At 45.8% G+C, this 14749-nt stretch overlaps 1 protein-coding gene across 1 annotated transcript in view; it reads left to right on the top strand.

Moving 5' to 3' along the window:
* The first annotated feature begins 14477 nt into the window (after nucleotides 1-14477).
* Nucleotides 14478-14749, top strand: part of GRAMD1B (GRAM domain containing 1B) — a 233120-nt gene continuing 232848 nt past the window's right edge. The window contains exon 1 of the mRNA XM_040631103.1: nucleotides 14478-14584. The gene's annotated coding sequence lies outside the window, so the exon portion shown is untranslated. The remainder of the gene's footprint in view (nucleotides 14585-14749) is intronic.

Below are 14749 nucleotides of genomic sequence, written 5' to 3'. Positions count from 1 at the left end.
ACATTTGCATAGCTGCTCTATATTCTATATCTGACAGATCTCATATCTTAATCCAAAGAATTCTAAATTCATTGTATGTTATATCTGCCAACTCTCAGTGGCTCACATTTTATGTTTAGTGATGTTTGTGAGCTCATTGTCATAATAGGTGGAACATCAGGGAGCTTAAATTAGGGGTGGAGAATTTCCTTGCAGAGATTTGCTTTTGCTTTTGACAGTAAGTAGGGGGTACATCTGATCTGGGACTATGCCAGTGAACTTGCCCCCACTTCTTATACCCTCCTTGCTCTCCCCTGAGGGCTTCAATTCATGGTGGAGCTCCACACTTCCTTTCCTTCCCCTGAAGGCTGGCCCAAAACTCAGCATCCTGGCAGCACCGCTATCCACCCTCCAACAGATCTGGCTTGACCTCTCTCTTTCTTGTTCTCGTGCTCTCTCTTTTTTCTTGTCTCTTATGTCTTTTCTCTTGTGAGACTGGTAATGTTTTAAATCATATCTTACCCAGGCTTTGCGGTTCTGTAGCAGGTGCCCCTTGGAGCACACAATCAGATATGCCAGAAAAGGAAGTCTGCTGGTCCCCTTTCCCCCTGCTTTTCTCATCCCTGACACAGGGTATTGCCTGCAGATACAAAAACCCTAGTGCCTGCTCAGGGCAGAAAAAATGTCAGTAGCTCAGTCTCACCATCTGGTGAGGCTTGGCACTGAGACATATTACTACACAGAAATGAGTATCTGATGTGATCAGGCTGAGTTTGGATGCTGACATCTCTGAGGAAAGCTATTTGGATTCCCCACTTAGTTTCAGGCCCCAGAATGGGACTCTAGCTTTGGACCTGACCCCCAGTTCTGAAGTTAGCCTATTAGCCTACATCATGCCCATAATCTCTTCAAGATTAGAATGCTGTTCCCAAACCCTGCCGACCTGACAGGGACTCTTACCATGCTCTGCTCCTCCCAACTCTCTTCCTCCGTAGATGGGATTCTAATTCCTATAACCCTGATTAGTTTCTGAAAATGAACAGATCTCTTAGAATCATAATGCAGCTTACTTTTCCCCAGTAGTCTTAGCTGGCCGTCTAGAATTTCACACTTCTGTGTCCAGGAAAGATAATACTTTCCTGGTGTCAATTCTTTTTTCTGAATTACAGCTAAGTTTGCTTGATCTGTAGACACTGGGTGGGACTGCCCAGGTGTCCTTAAACAGCTCAGGCTCTATAGCTGAGAAAATTTCTCCAGTCCCATCTGGGCCCCGTTTGCTCACCCAGCTTTCTGCTACTGCTCCCCGCCACAAACAAAATTCCCAAGACCCACCTCAAATGCCATCAACTTCAGGAAAACTCCCCCGACCTTTCTCTTCTCCCCAGCTGGATGGGTTGGTTTGTTCGTTGCCCAAAGATCCCTTGTTTTCATTCCATTTATTTCATACTTGCCTTTAATCCTGTGTTCATCTCACCCTTCTTACTGGATTGCAAATTCCTTCAGGGAGCTGTCTGACTTCTTGACACTCTTGAGGCTAATGAACAGAAAAGAGAATTCAATTAAAAAGAAAACTGTATTCTTAACATCATCATTTTTGATAATTGTATTCCCCACCCCAGCCCTCAGACAGAAGAGGGCTTAATAGTTCAATGAACACAGATGCAATTATTTAAGCCTTCCTGGAAAGAAAGTTCCCTTTCTCTCTATAGCAAAAAGACCAGACAATCTTGGGTTAGGAGAGAATGGACGAGGAAATTGGGTCTCAGGATTGGGGGACTTTGGGGATTCAAAGAGAGCAAGCCTTGTGCTTCTGGTGTCAGGGAAAAATGCTTGTGCTGGGAGCAGAGACACCAACAGCATACTAAATGACCGTAATAAAGCAAGGCCAGACACTCGGGCTTTGACACCTGTAACTAAAAGATATTTCTGCAGCCCAACCAAAGAATCATGTTATCATTTCCTTTATTATTAAGCAGCTGGTGCTCCCGAGATGCCGCAAGCTTTTACTTCCTTTCTGCTCTTTTACCAGTGATAATCTATTATTGCTGTCTTCCTCCATTCGTCTGCTGGGATTATCATCATACATGACTCTATGTCTCCAGAGTAAATTGCTCCTTTGGAGGGTGTAAAATACGCTATATCCTCAGCAAGAGAAATCGGTTTCTAGCATGGACTCAGTGACTGGGAGCTCCCATAAGATTAGAAGCGAGTCTCTTGGCAGGAGCCTGGCCATTTTAATAATCTTCGGACTTCAAAGTTTTTCCCTCCCTGTTGAAACTCTCTTTTTCCTCTTTCACAGGCATATTCAAAGGAAAAGGATCCCCTCAGAATCTTCTGGAAGCCCTTCTACTCACTGCAGCAACTGGCTCCACTCTGTGTGGGCCTAGTGATAGCCACATTTTTTAGCTCAGTTAACAAGAGTCACATGCATCCTTCCTGCTTTTGTGGGTAGCGCAGGAAGAAAGAGATAGCATATGCAAACAGTACACAGTCTAAGAAGGAGTGGGCCAACCAAATCTGTGGCTTGGAAGCCTGGGGAATGATCTGTTAGACTCTAAGCATGGTGAAAAGGCCAGAGACAAGAATCCTCACCTGGTGCTAGAGTCCCCTCAGCCATGGTCATTATACACTCGGCCCTCCGGACCCCCCATCACCCTGGCCAGAGGTGGTTAGAGATGGGCTGCAAAGTATGTGTGTTGCCTCCCGTCAGAGCTGCCTGAGAAGGTAGTTCATAAAAATGGGAGGCAAATGTGGTGTTAGAGGAAAGATACTAAATCAGAAGGGATTGTCTTGAGTTATACCCTAAAGAGAGTCCTATGGTATCAACAAATAGGAGAAGGCCAAGGCCAAAGGTCTAGCAGGGCTCCTTTAGAATCTGACCCCAGGGTGCTCCAGTTGTTTGTTCGTTTTTTAAATAACTATAAAAATTAAAAATAAATTATATTTGCTTGAAAACTGAAGGTATCATCGACCTCTCCAAAATGGATTGTGAATCTGATGCACTGTGCCTTCTCTCCTGGGGCCACTCTTGCAGGAGCCACCAAGTTTGCTCCCCTGAACAAATGCATAAGGTTTCTAACCGGTTTCCCCGCATCAGCTCTTCCACTCCCTAGCTGCTCTCCCCAGAGCAGCCAGAGCCACCTTCTTAAAAAGTAATTTGAATCCTGCCTTTCTGCTGCTAACATTCTTCAACCGCTTCCCGAATTTCACTGAAGACCAAATCTGAAATCCCAACTCCCACCCCCCAGTCTACGAAGCTGTGCAGAGCTGCCCACTTCCCCAGCTCGCTCCCCTGACTCTCCCTTCCCTCCCAGCTGTAGGACAGATAGGAGGTCTCCTTCCAGTTTCTGAAACTGGCTGAACTGGCTCCAGCTCTTCAACTTTGCACTTGCATTTTCTCTTCCTCAAACAGCTTCCCCTGGATTTCCAAGTCTGGCTCCGCATCCCGGCTCAGCTCGGGTAGACCTCGAGAGGAGCCTTCCCCCACCCTTCTGGCAAGTTCAGGGCTGTGCTTCATTTTTTTTTCTTAATACTTACCCTTATCTGAAAGTGTTTACATGCTTATTTTCAGATTCTTCCCAGTAGACTCAGAGAGAAAATATTTATCTTTTTTAAAAGATTGTATTTATTTGAAAGAGTGAGCAGAGGAAGGGGGAGGGACAGAGGGAGACGGAGAGGGAGAAGCAGGCTCCCCGCTAAGCAGGGAGCCCAGTGAATCCCAGATCCCAGGACCCTGGGATCATGACCTGAGCCTGAGCCACCCAGGTGCCCCTGAAAGAGAAGATATTTAATTGCCTTGTTAACTCACGTTATCCCAGGTGGCAGAGTCTCAATGAATGAATGATGTACACAAGGATTTAATAAGCGTACTCTGATGTCCGTGGTATGCCTGTCCGAACGGTAAGTTCATTTATGTTGGCACGACTGGTTCTTAAGGACTCCAGTTGGACTCTGCTATGGTAGCGTTCAGTTATTTCATCATCTCTCCTAGCACTCTGTTAGGGATTCTCCAGTCTCTGCTTTTCTGGAAACTACAATGGAATTCAGGGCTTTGGTCTTTCACTTTCCCACCATTTCCCAGAATTACCGATATGGGTCTGATTACTTTCAGTATTTATTTCAGCATTCTGAGTTGGGTCTGTCTGAGCCTGGACACGTGACCTGTAGGACAGTGACTGCAGGCTCTCCTTAGGGCCTCTTCACGGAATTGGGGTTTCCCTTCCTGGTTCTTCTGTGTCTCCCAACTCTGTAGGACCCACAGGAAAGGCCCTTCACATGGTGGTTTATAGTCAGTCTGTAAGCAATTTCAAGGACTGACTCTGCAATGACCTCCTGGGTTCCTACCTGGCCCCTTACCTGCCTGAACAGGCAGATGGAGCTTAGCGCTCAGAGGAAACAGGTGTGAAGACATGGATCGTGGAACACCTGCGTGGCTCAGTCGGTTAAGCATCTGCCTTTGGCTGAGGTCATGATCCCTGGGTGCTGGGATCGAGCCTCACATCAGGCTCCCTGATCCGTGGGGAGGCTCCGTGATCAGTGGGGAGGCTTCCTCTCCCTCTCCCCATTGCTCATGCTCGCTTGTGCTCTCTCTCAAACAATAAAATCTTAAGGAAAAAAAAAAAAGGTCTGGATCCCGGCCACCTGAGTTTGCATCCCAGCTCTGCCACATGCTGGTGACGTAACCTTACTCTTGGGTTTTCTCATCTATAAATGGTCCTGACCTTGTAAGTTGCCCAGTACCCAGCTCCTTGGGGACAGGACCCCTCTTTGTTCTCACTAGTCCATTTGGGAGTGGGATCCAGAAGCTGGGCACCCCCCCTAGACCTCCCTGTTGCTGACTGCACACCACCACATTGCCTGTACCATTGTACTCTACCTTTCATATTGTTTGGGGACCTCCCTGCTTGGATCCCTGCCTAGTACCTGTCACCGTCCTCTCCACATGCCATGTGCCATCTGCCTGGATGGGCTTTTCTCATTATGTGCTGCTGTGCCTCTCCCCAAGCACAGGCCCCATTCCTGGCAGACGACTTAACTTTTGGGTCCTAGACTTTTTTTGGAATGTCCTGCAGCCAAACCAATTCTGCTAGCCCCTAACAGTAGGTGGAATGACTGGTGGCAGGGGACTTTAACAAAGGACAGGGCATTTCAGCGTCAGTCATCACTGCTGAACGGCTTCAGTGATTGCCTGTGGGTGTGTGTGCTGTACTTAGTGCTGTTCAAAGCCATCTAATCAAGACCCAGCACCCACGTCAAAGATTTATAGTACAACCCAAGATCCCAGGTTGGCCTCCTAATTCTGCTTTTCCCCTCACATGTTCCGACTTGGTTTCTTTTTTGGCCTTGTCTTATTTTCTTCAGACTAGGGGAAATTAGAGCCAGGGAAAGTCTTTTAAAAATAAAGTCTCTAACCAGCTGTGTTCTCAGTAGCCACTGACTGTCAGGAATAGAGCCTGACACGGTTGAGAAGTAATATATTTTCTCTGTGAGACACTTCATGTTCCAAAGCTTATTAACCATATTTCTTTTTTTTTTTTTTAAAGATTTTATTTATTTATTTGACAGAGATAGAGACAGCCAGCGAGAGCGGGCACACAAGCAGGGGGAGTGGGAGAGGAAGAAGCAGGCTCCTAGCGGAAGAGCCTGATGTGGGGCTCGATCCCACAACGCCGGGATCATGCCCTGAGCCGAAGGCAGACGCTTAACCGCTGTGCCACCCAGGTGCCCCTAACCATATTTCTGATTAGCTAATTGCCTGGCACCCCATACGGGTTCATTAAGTTTTTTTTTTTTCCTTTGTATTAATTAAAAGAGGAAAGCAGAGGGATGCCTGGGTGGCTCAGTCGGCTGGGCATCTGCCTTTGGCTCAGGTCATGATCCCAAGGTCCTGGGATCGAGTCCCACATTGGGCTCCTTGCTCAGTGGGGAGCCTGTTTCTCCCTCTGCCCCTCACCACGCTTGTGCTTGCTCTGTCAATATTTTAAAAAAGAAAAAAAAAAAAAAAAGGAAAGCAGAGTCAGAAGCAAATAAAGAGCTAACCCTAAGATCGGCAGCTAGTGGCAGCTGAGAGAATATGTGAGCCCAGGACAGGATACTTCTTAGAACCCAGACTTTGAGTCAAGAGGAGCTCAGGAGTTATCTCTCCAGGGTCAGAAACTTTGGCCCAGTAGCCTGCACAAGTGCCCAGTGTGTCACCCCAAGGGGTGGAGTCCCAGAGAACGGGAGTTCTGTGTTTTAGAGACATTAGGAGCTGTACCAGGGGAGGAACTGAGGGAATAGGGAGCCACCTTGGGCTCTTTCCCTATTCTCTCCTTGGAAAAGCACCCCTTGGAGGAATATTTCCATTTCTAGCAATGTGGAAGAAATCTCCTAGGGTCCATCTAATCCAATGCTCTCATTTTATAAATGAGAAAAGGCCTAAAGAAGGGAAATAATGATCCTAAGTTCAAACAGCTTATTTCCAGTGAACTTTGGACTTGAAATTGGGCTTCCTGAGGCTTATGCTTGTATTTATCTACCACCTCAGGCTGCCACTCATCCATATCCCACCCATATCCTTTTGCCTCTATTCCTCAACAACATGTCACAACACCCAGTGGGGAAAGAGTAGAGGAAGTCATTCTAATCCCTGAGGTCAAATGTGCTCCCTAAAAGAAAAGTCTGGAAGCACCTCGCCCTCTCTGTGTCTGGACTCCTGGTAAAGCCTTGTTTCAATGCCAACAAAAGATCCCGCAGGTTAGGGTGATGCCAACAGTCAGGAGAAAAGGCCCAACTGGATTAACAGGTGTGGTTCACGGGACCAAATCCCACTGTCCTCACCTGAAAGCAAGCTTCTCAGAGAACAGATCAGCAGGTGACGCAGACCAGATGGGTGCTCCCAGGAGGAGGGGAAGAGAAGTCCCCTGCTTGGCACCCTTCCCCCAGCCAATCTGGCTTCTCTTTGTAATGGGCTGACAAGGGTCAGCTGGTGACACTGGCAGGGAGATAGGCAGAGAAATTAGCTAAGGGCCTGTGGGCAAAGGCCAGGTTGAAGGAAGGGAAATGATGGTCCCAGAGCATCCTTCCCTCAGATGCAGGCGCTTACCCTGGGGTCTAACTATTCAGTAAGCTGGTGCCCACAGAACTTGCCAGAGCAGCTAACAACACCCTGGCTAGCCACCAGCTCTCTCGCACTTGGACTCTGGCAGCAGACTCCCTGGGCTTAAATCCTTGCCCTGCCCTGACTAGCTAGGTCGTCTTGGGCACATTACTTCACCTCGTGGCGCTTCATTCTCAACTACCAAAGGAGATAATGGTACCTATCTCATTCCATGACTCCTAATTAAATGAGTAGAAAAAAGTAAACTACTTCTGTTACGGGCGACCAGTTTCTAGGCTCGACAAGGAAAGGAACTGGGAAGAACCCAAAAGCCAAAGGCACGGATACAACCTGAACTGAAGCAAGAGCCGGCACCGTCAGAGGCTGTACCTGCTTCCATAGAGCTCCCACGCAGGTTCCCGCTCTCGTCCAATGTGCTAATGAGGGGAGTGTTTCATCCTGATTGGTTGGAAGGGTCTCATTCTGATTGGTTAGAAAGGCTTCATCCTGATTGGTCGACATTGGCGGGCATCGCAAGCTCTCATTGGCGCTTTTTGGAGCCGGCGTCCTCTGTTTTATGAGCCTCTTGTAGCGAGGGCTTATCCTGGCCGCGTCCTGGTTCTGCTCTGTAAGAGCAGCGGGTTAGCAATGATAGCCAATGGTAAGCGCCCCTGGTGTGTAATGTTTTTCACTTGGAGCTTGTTCACATGGTCCCCTGTCTCACTTCTAACAGTGCCTCAAATTTATAACATTAACTACGGCGTACCTCCTTTTTTTGTGCTTTTTTAGAAATTGAAGGTTTGTGGCCCGGGTGCAGCAAGCAAGTCTATGGGCGCCATTTTTCAAAGGCATTTGCTCACTTCCTGTCTCTGTGTCACATTTTGGTAATTCTCTCAATATTTCAAACTTCTCCATAGTAGTGTATTTGTTATGGTGATCTGTGATGCGTGATTATGGCTCCCTGGAAGCTCAGATGGTGGTTAGCCTATTTTTAGCAATGAAGTATTTTAAAATTAAGGTATGGGCATTATTATTATTTTCTTAGATACAATGCTATTGCATACTGAATGGACTATGGTTTAGCATAAATACAACTTTTATATGCGCTGGGAAACCAAAAAATTCAGTTGACTCACTTTATTGCAATATTTGCTTTACTGCAGTGGTCTGAAGTGGAGCCTGCCCCAGAGGTGTGCCTATGAGGATCTGCTTTTATTATTACCATCATTAAGCTTAATAGGAAGCTTTTCTACACAGGAAAACCTAAAAGTTTGGCCTGAAATCTATGAGAGGCAGAGGCAGAGGGACTCCAGCTCCCGGATCCCCTGCACAATGACTGGAAATCCCAGGGACTCTTCTGGCCTTCTATGCCTTTTGGGTTTTTTTTCCCCCTAACATTTGCCCTTTGCAGTGACTGGTTGGGCCATGGGAATTTTTCAGGGACATTCTTCAAGTAAGTGACATGTTTTCTGATTCTTGAAAGCATCAGAATTTCAAAATTCAGAAAGTGCATATTTTGCTAGTGTGACTGAGTGGTAGAGTTAAGTCTTAGATTCCAGACCTGTGTCATTTTCTACCTGTTTGGAATAGGGTTACCTCTGAGCCTTAGTTTCCTCATCCAAATTGGGAGAAGTGTTTGATCTATCTTAAGGACTGTGTGCGATCCTAAAAGAATATGTTGAAATGCTACATTCAGATGTGAGACCTTTGGGATTATTATTTGTCACAGATAAAAGATTAGGTTCCCACATTAAATACTTAACTGTGTGGTTTTGGACAAGTTACTGAACCTTTGTTAAGACTTAGCTTTCTCGGGCACCTGAGTGGCTCAGTTGGTTAAGCATCTGCCTTCGGCTCATGTCATGATCTTGGGGTCCTGAGATTGAGCCCTGCATCACTGCATTGTGGGGAGTCTGCTTCTCCCTATGCCCCTCCCCTCCTACATGTGTGAGCTCTCTCTCTCTCTCTCTCTCTCTCTAGCTCTGTCTCAAAACAAAACAAAAAACAAAAACCCGCTTTCTCTTCTATAAAGTGGGGGGGGTGACTAAATTTAACTTCATCAGGGTAGTGTGAGAATTACAGGGAATTTTGAATTGCTAGCACTTCCTACAATATCTGATATATTGTAACAGTTGGTATACAATACCGATGTTTTACCCACCGACCCCACCCCAGCCCCTTAGCACATCTGCACAGCCACACAGCAGATATTTCTGAGGACAAACACAGTAGAATCCTCTGATGACAAAACCACCCTAATGTCCACCTTCTCTCTTCTCCAGTCTCAGCTCTGTAAATATAATTTATATCACAGAAGCTTCTTGGTATATTTTGCCTGGGGGAAATAACAAAGCTTTGCTCTCTTCTTTCCTCTTGCCTTTACTCTCTTATTAGCTTGGTTTCATTCCAAATCCCCTTGGAAAAAAAAAAAAAAAAAAGAGCCTCACTGTGTTTCTGGCCAGGAGGTAGAGGTGACCACGACTGCCCTTAGGGTTCTGACCTCTTGAAGGGGGCAATTCAGCCCTTTTCTCATCCTGTGGCTGCTACCAAAGGGTGTCTGGTGCTTTGACTTGCCCCCATCTGGGACAGGTAGGGAGGAATGAACTATAGTTCTTAGGAAGGTTTAGTTTGGAAGGAGTCTCATGTTCACCCCAGGTGTGGGATGAAGGGTGAGGTGAGTGTGGAGTCCAAAAGGATATGGTGTCCTTAAAAATAAAATTGTCCGTTATTTTACTGGAAAAATGTGTTTATTCAGGAATAACAGATCATTGCAATTCATAACAAGCAAGCTACTGCAAAAACCATAGGCAAGTCCAGCAAAGTAGAGGAATGTTATTTTATAGAGAAGGAGGAAGTTGGGAGGGGTTGTTCTGCAGGAAAGTCCACTGGAGAAAAGTAAGAGGTCAGGGAGATGATGGTTTCTCACTAGCTGAGTTGCAAGGATACTGGATCTCTTGTAGGAGATGCAATGTACATCTTCCCTTGTTGGGGCTTGCAATTGATGATTCTTTTCTATTGTCTTTTCTTCTGTTGGGGTCTGTAATTGACAATTCTTGTAGTTGACATTGAATAGTCCAGGCTTCCCTTTCTAGAATCTGGAGTTTACTTCAGTGAGGTTTCTCTTTATTAATTTTCACAGATATTTTGGGTGAGAGAGGGAAAGAATTAAACAACTGTCCTGGTTCCACATGCCTGTTCCTACTAGAGCTGGGGAGAAAATTAGGTCTTCATTTCATTGTGTATACAAAGTGTCCTCTCCGATCAGTTGATACCATAGTTCCTTTTGTTAATTTTTTCAGTTTTACTGAGATATAATTGACATCTAGCACTGTATAAGTTTAAGGGGTACAGCATAATGGCTTGACTTACATATCCTGTGAAATGATGACAACAATAAACGTGGCTCCTTTTCATGCACTAACAGGAGTCCTGTGTCTTTCACATATTCTAGCTGACAGAGCCCAGTGCATGGACCCTTGGGGGAGACAACTGAGAAAGGAATTTTCTTGGCTCCATTTCTTACTTAATTGGGCATTAATCAACATTTGTTCTAATTGCCTCTCTCATGAAAGAGAAAACTATGTCCTATAAAGTGTGTTCTAGTACACAATATCCCTGTGGTCCTCTAGGACTGAAATGACTATAGGAAAACTAGTAGTTGTCATTTTTGTCATTGAATTAATTTGGCTTCTTGCCCCATAAACTTTCTGAGCTCTAGCTTTTTTATTTTCAAAATGGGGAGGTGGATATTTTCCTCTTCAAGTGATTATAAGGATACAGACAGAATATAGATAGATAATGAATATAAACATAAACATATCACCTAGCACAGTGCTCAGCATTTAGCAACTGGTCAATTAAGAAAGCTTTTTTTAAAAAAAATATTAATGATTAATATCCCTTTTTTGCTCCCTTCTGAGCTTGCTCAAAGAGTACTTACTATTTGTTTCCTCCCAACTCTGAGGGAGCAGAGCAGTTGTGGGGATGACTGTCACAGACTTAACACTGCACGAGGAGAGAGGAAAGAAGGATCGCACTTTTGGATTCAACTGAACTCTGCTGTATCACCAAAGCTGTCCATTGACAACTAAGTGCTATGACTACCCTGCCACTACCACTCTTAACACTCTTAAAGAGGACTCACTGAATGCCTGTCATGAGTTATCACCTTTCTGGGGGTCACACAAACTGAGCAGGCACATTACTTGGTTGCGTTTCCAGGGTGTAGCACTATTGTTCCCTAAATCTATGTCTTAGATCAGTAAGTTCCCAAATGTTCTATGGGAAAGTGTTTCCTGATTGAATGCATTTAACGAGTGAAGCGTGCTATATCCCTCTCTTGTAAATTCACAGTGTTCATAAACATAAGAAAGGCTCTGAAAAGTCTTGCAGTAAAAAAACCAAAAAAATCCAAAATCAAACGTGGTTTACTTTGCTGAATCCATTATTTCTCAAACGCACTTGGCCATAGAACCCTTTGTTGGAGTGCCGCCTGTGAACATTCCAAGGAACTAGTGTTCCATGGAACAGGTGGCAAGAAATGTTTGCATAGTTCAAAGAACAATGGATAAGGACGTAAGAAATCACCACCATTTTAGCTTTAGTAGTGAGTGTAAGTCGATTATCCTCTCTGGGCTCTAAAATAAAAACAGTGTCTGATAGAATCTCTGGGTCTCCTTCTAGCTCAGTGAATCTATGGCTATGGCTATGTTTGCAGGAGGTGGTAAAAGGTTAAAACACGTGGAAAACTAGAGGCACCTGGCTGCCTCAGTTGATAGAGCATGCAACTCTTGATCTCATGGTTGTGAGTTTGAATCCGATGTTGGGCGTGGAGCCTACTTACACACACACTACGTGCACATACACACACACACACACACACACATTTGTAGCTACTGAGGATTGAACATCAATATAAAAGAAATACATGCACATCAGAATAGAGCAGCACAGTGCCTGACAGCACATAAGTATTTAATACATTTTCACTAAATAAATGAGGGAATGGGAAAAAGATGTAAATACATGCAAATGAAACAAACTGGTATTACAGGATCTTAAGGAAAGGATGAATGAGATCATGAGTGATTGAGATATGGTGGGAATACTTTCAGGTAAAAAGGAATTTTGAGCAGTTTCGAAAGGGATGGAAGGTAATTAGCATATATTCACCATTTGCTACCTCCCAGATAATTTACAGATGTTATGTTAATCTTTGCAACCCTGTGAGGCTTCTATTAGAAGAGATAAGTAACTTGCTCACACATAGGGTAACTAGAGATGAGGAAGTTGGAACTAACGTATTTTAGTGGTTCATTATGTATCGGGAACCATGCTAGTTGTTTCAAATGTATTATTTTAGTTAATCCTCTAAACAGTCCTATGAAGGACCTATTATCATCCACATTTTCGAGATTAAGGTAGGTTGGATTATGAGAGAAGAATGGAGAGATTAAGCAACTTGGTCAGGGTTACCCAGCCAGTAAGCGTAAGTACGAGGTCTTTAAGTGGGTGCCCTGGCCCAGAAGAGCAGTGTGGACAGACAGTATGAGTAACAGCTAAAATGTTTCACATTCCATGTTCCAAACAGTCTGCCTTTGGATCTCATTGACATCCAGGGCAGGGTGTCTCCGTTTTTCATTCAGGGCAACTCAGGCTTAGAGAGGTTAAATACCTTGTTCGAGTTGACAGAGCTGGTGAAGGGTGGGGCTGGGGGGCCTACTTCAGGGTTCAAACTCCTACTCTGCTCCCTGCTTTTTGATGACCACACTGGACAAATGACCTGTTCCTGATTTATGGTGTGACTCCAGGGTAGGTCTCCTCATTCTCTGTTACTTTAAGCACATGGTGTGAAGTAGGTATCATAACTTCCCAAAAGAGAGTATAAGAGTGCAAAATGTTGGAACCTACCCAGCAGGAAGGGGCCCTTGATACCATTGTCCTGAGGAGCAGTTTGCGGTGAGCTCTGTCATTAGGGTTATGAAATGCCTGGGGTGCCTGGGTGGCTCAGACAGTTAAGCGTCTGTCTTCGGCTCAGGTCATGATCCCAGGGTCCTGGGATTGAGTCCCACATTGGGCTCCCTGCTCAATGGGGAGCCTGCTTCTCCCTTTGCCCCTCCCCCTTACTCGTGCTTTCTCTCTCTCTCTCTCTCTCTCTCTTGCAAAAATAAATAAAATTTTTAAAAAAAATGAAATGCCCGGGGCGCCTGGGTGGCATAGCGGTTAAGCGTCTGCCTTCGGCTCAGGGCATGATCCCGGCGCTACGGGATCGAGCCCCACATGAGGCTCCTCCGCTATGAGCCTGCTTCTTCCTCTCCCACTCCCCCTGCTTGTGTTTCCTCTCTCGCTGGCTGTCTCTATCTCTGTCAAATAAATAAATAAAAATCTTTAAAAAAAAAAAATGAAATGCCCAAAGCCAGACACCTGTGAGTGGGAAGATACCGCCAGTGATAATAACATCTACTGGGATGGGAATTAAGGCTATGACAATCCTTCCCCCGCCCCCCGCCCCAGGTCTTCTGGTAAGAAAGCCCTTTGATACAGGTTGACACTACGAGGTAGTATTTTAGTTTCAATGTAAGAAGCACACGGGGAAAAATGTGTTCTCTTTTGAGGGTAATATGAAATTTTCTGTGTCAGAGAGTGGTCAGAATGCCGGGAAGGATAGAGAGGAAGGAGGAATATGGGAAGTGGAAGATGGGAATTTCGTCAAGCAGATTCTGTTAGCTGGATTTCTGGAAGATAGCAATAAGCAAGGATTTGTTCTTTCCCCTTGGGTTGACCTCAGTATTGCTGTGCCTTTGGGGTTTTTCAGTCTTCACAGCCTTCCTGGAAGCAGGGAGGGTTTAAGAAGTGGTTCTGGGTAGAGTAGACTGGTAAACTTGTAAACTGGCTGATTATTTTTCCTTGATGGGCTCAGGTGACCTCCCAGGAACATGGGTGCAGGAGACAAGAGTGAATGAAGAAGACTGACAGGCTACCTCCTGGGCCACTCCGTGTGGAGTATTCATCTTTAGGCTTGGAAACTTGGGTGTCCTGACAATCCGATAACTCAGGTCTCCTTCTCAGCTAGCTGTGTGATCCTGGACCAGTCAATGCACCTCTCTGAGCATCGGTTTTCTCTGCAAAATGAGCACTTTAAACCCAATGACTCCTCCGGTTCTACCCTTTGTAGTGCTCAGATTTGGACACTCTCAACTCAGATTCCACCCCATCCCGAAGACCCTGCAGGTCACCTGTGGACTCACGCTGATCTATGCCACTCGCCTTCCTTGCATCCGTTCTCACAGCTCTGCTGAAACAGGGAGATCTGGTTTCCAGATGGGCCAATATCCCCTCCTAGCCGCCAGGCAGCCAGGCTTCTGGTGTGGTTTCCGCACTAAACTTGATGGTCTGATTTTAAAGGAAGCGGTTGGTTTTAAAGGACCCGGCTGGTTGTGTGTCCCCGAGTTGCACTGCAGTGCTAAATGTCTGAGCGAAGACAACACCGGGAGAATCCAGGCAGCAGGCTGCACCCAGAGAGGGAGGGTGAGGGAAGGAGGGAGAGGAGGGGGGACGCGAGGGAGAGGGGACTGAGCCTCCAGCGGAAACCACAGAGGTAGAGTTGGGACGACACGGGGAGGAGCGCAGAGGCAGGGAGGGGGCAATGCATATATAGACCGTGGGGACACGCTGCGGTGACAGCGGGCGAGG

Source organism: Ursus maritimus, unplaced genomic scaffold (genome assembly GCF_017311325.1).
Source record: "Ursus maritimus isolate PB19 unplaced genomic scaffold, ASM1731132v1 scaffold_16, whole genome shotgun sequence".
NCBI classification, from domain to species: domain Eukaryota; kingdom Metazoa; phylum Chordata; class Mammalia; order Carnivora; family Ursidae; genus Ursus; species Ursus maritimus.
The sequence above is the reverse complement of the archived record's forward strand: the minus strand, read 5'-3'. Positions and strand labels throughout refer to the sequence as shown.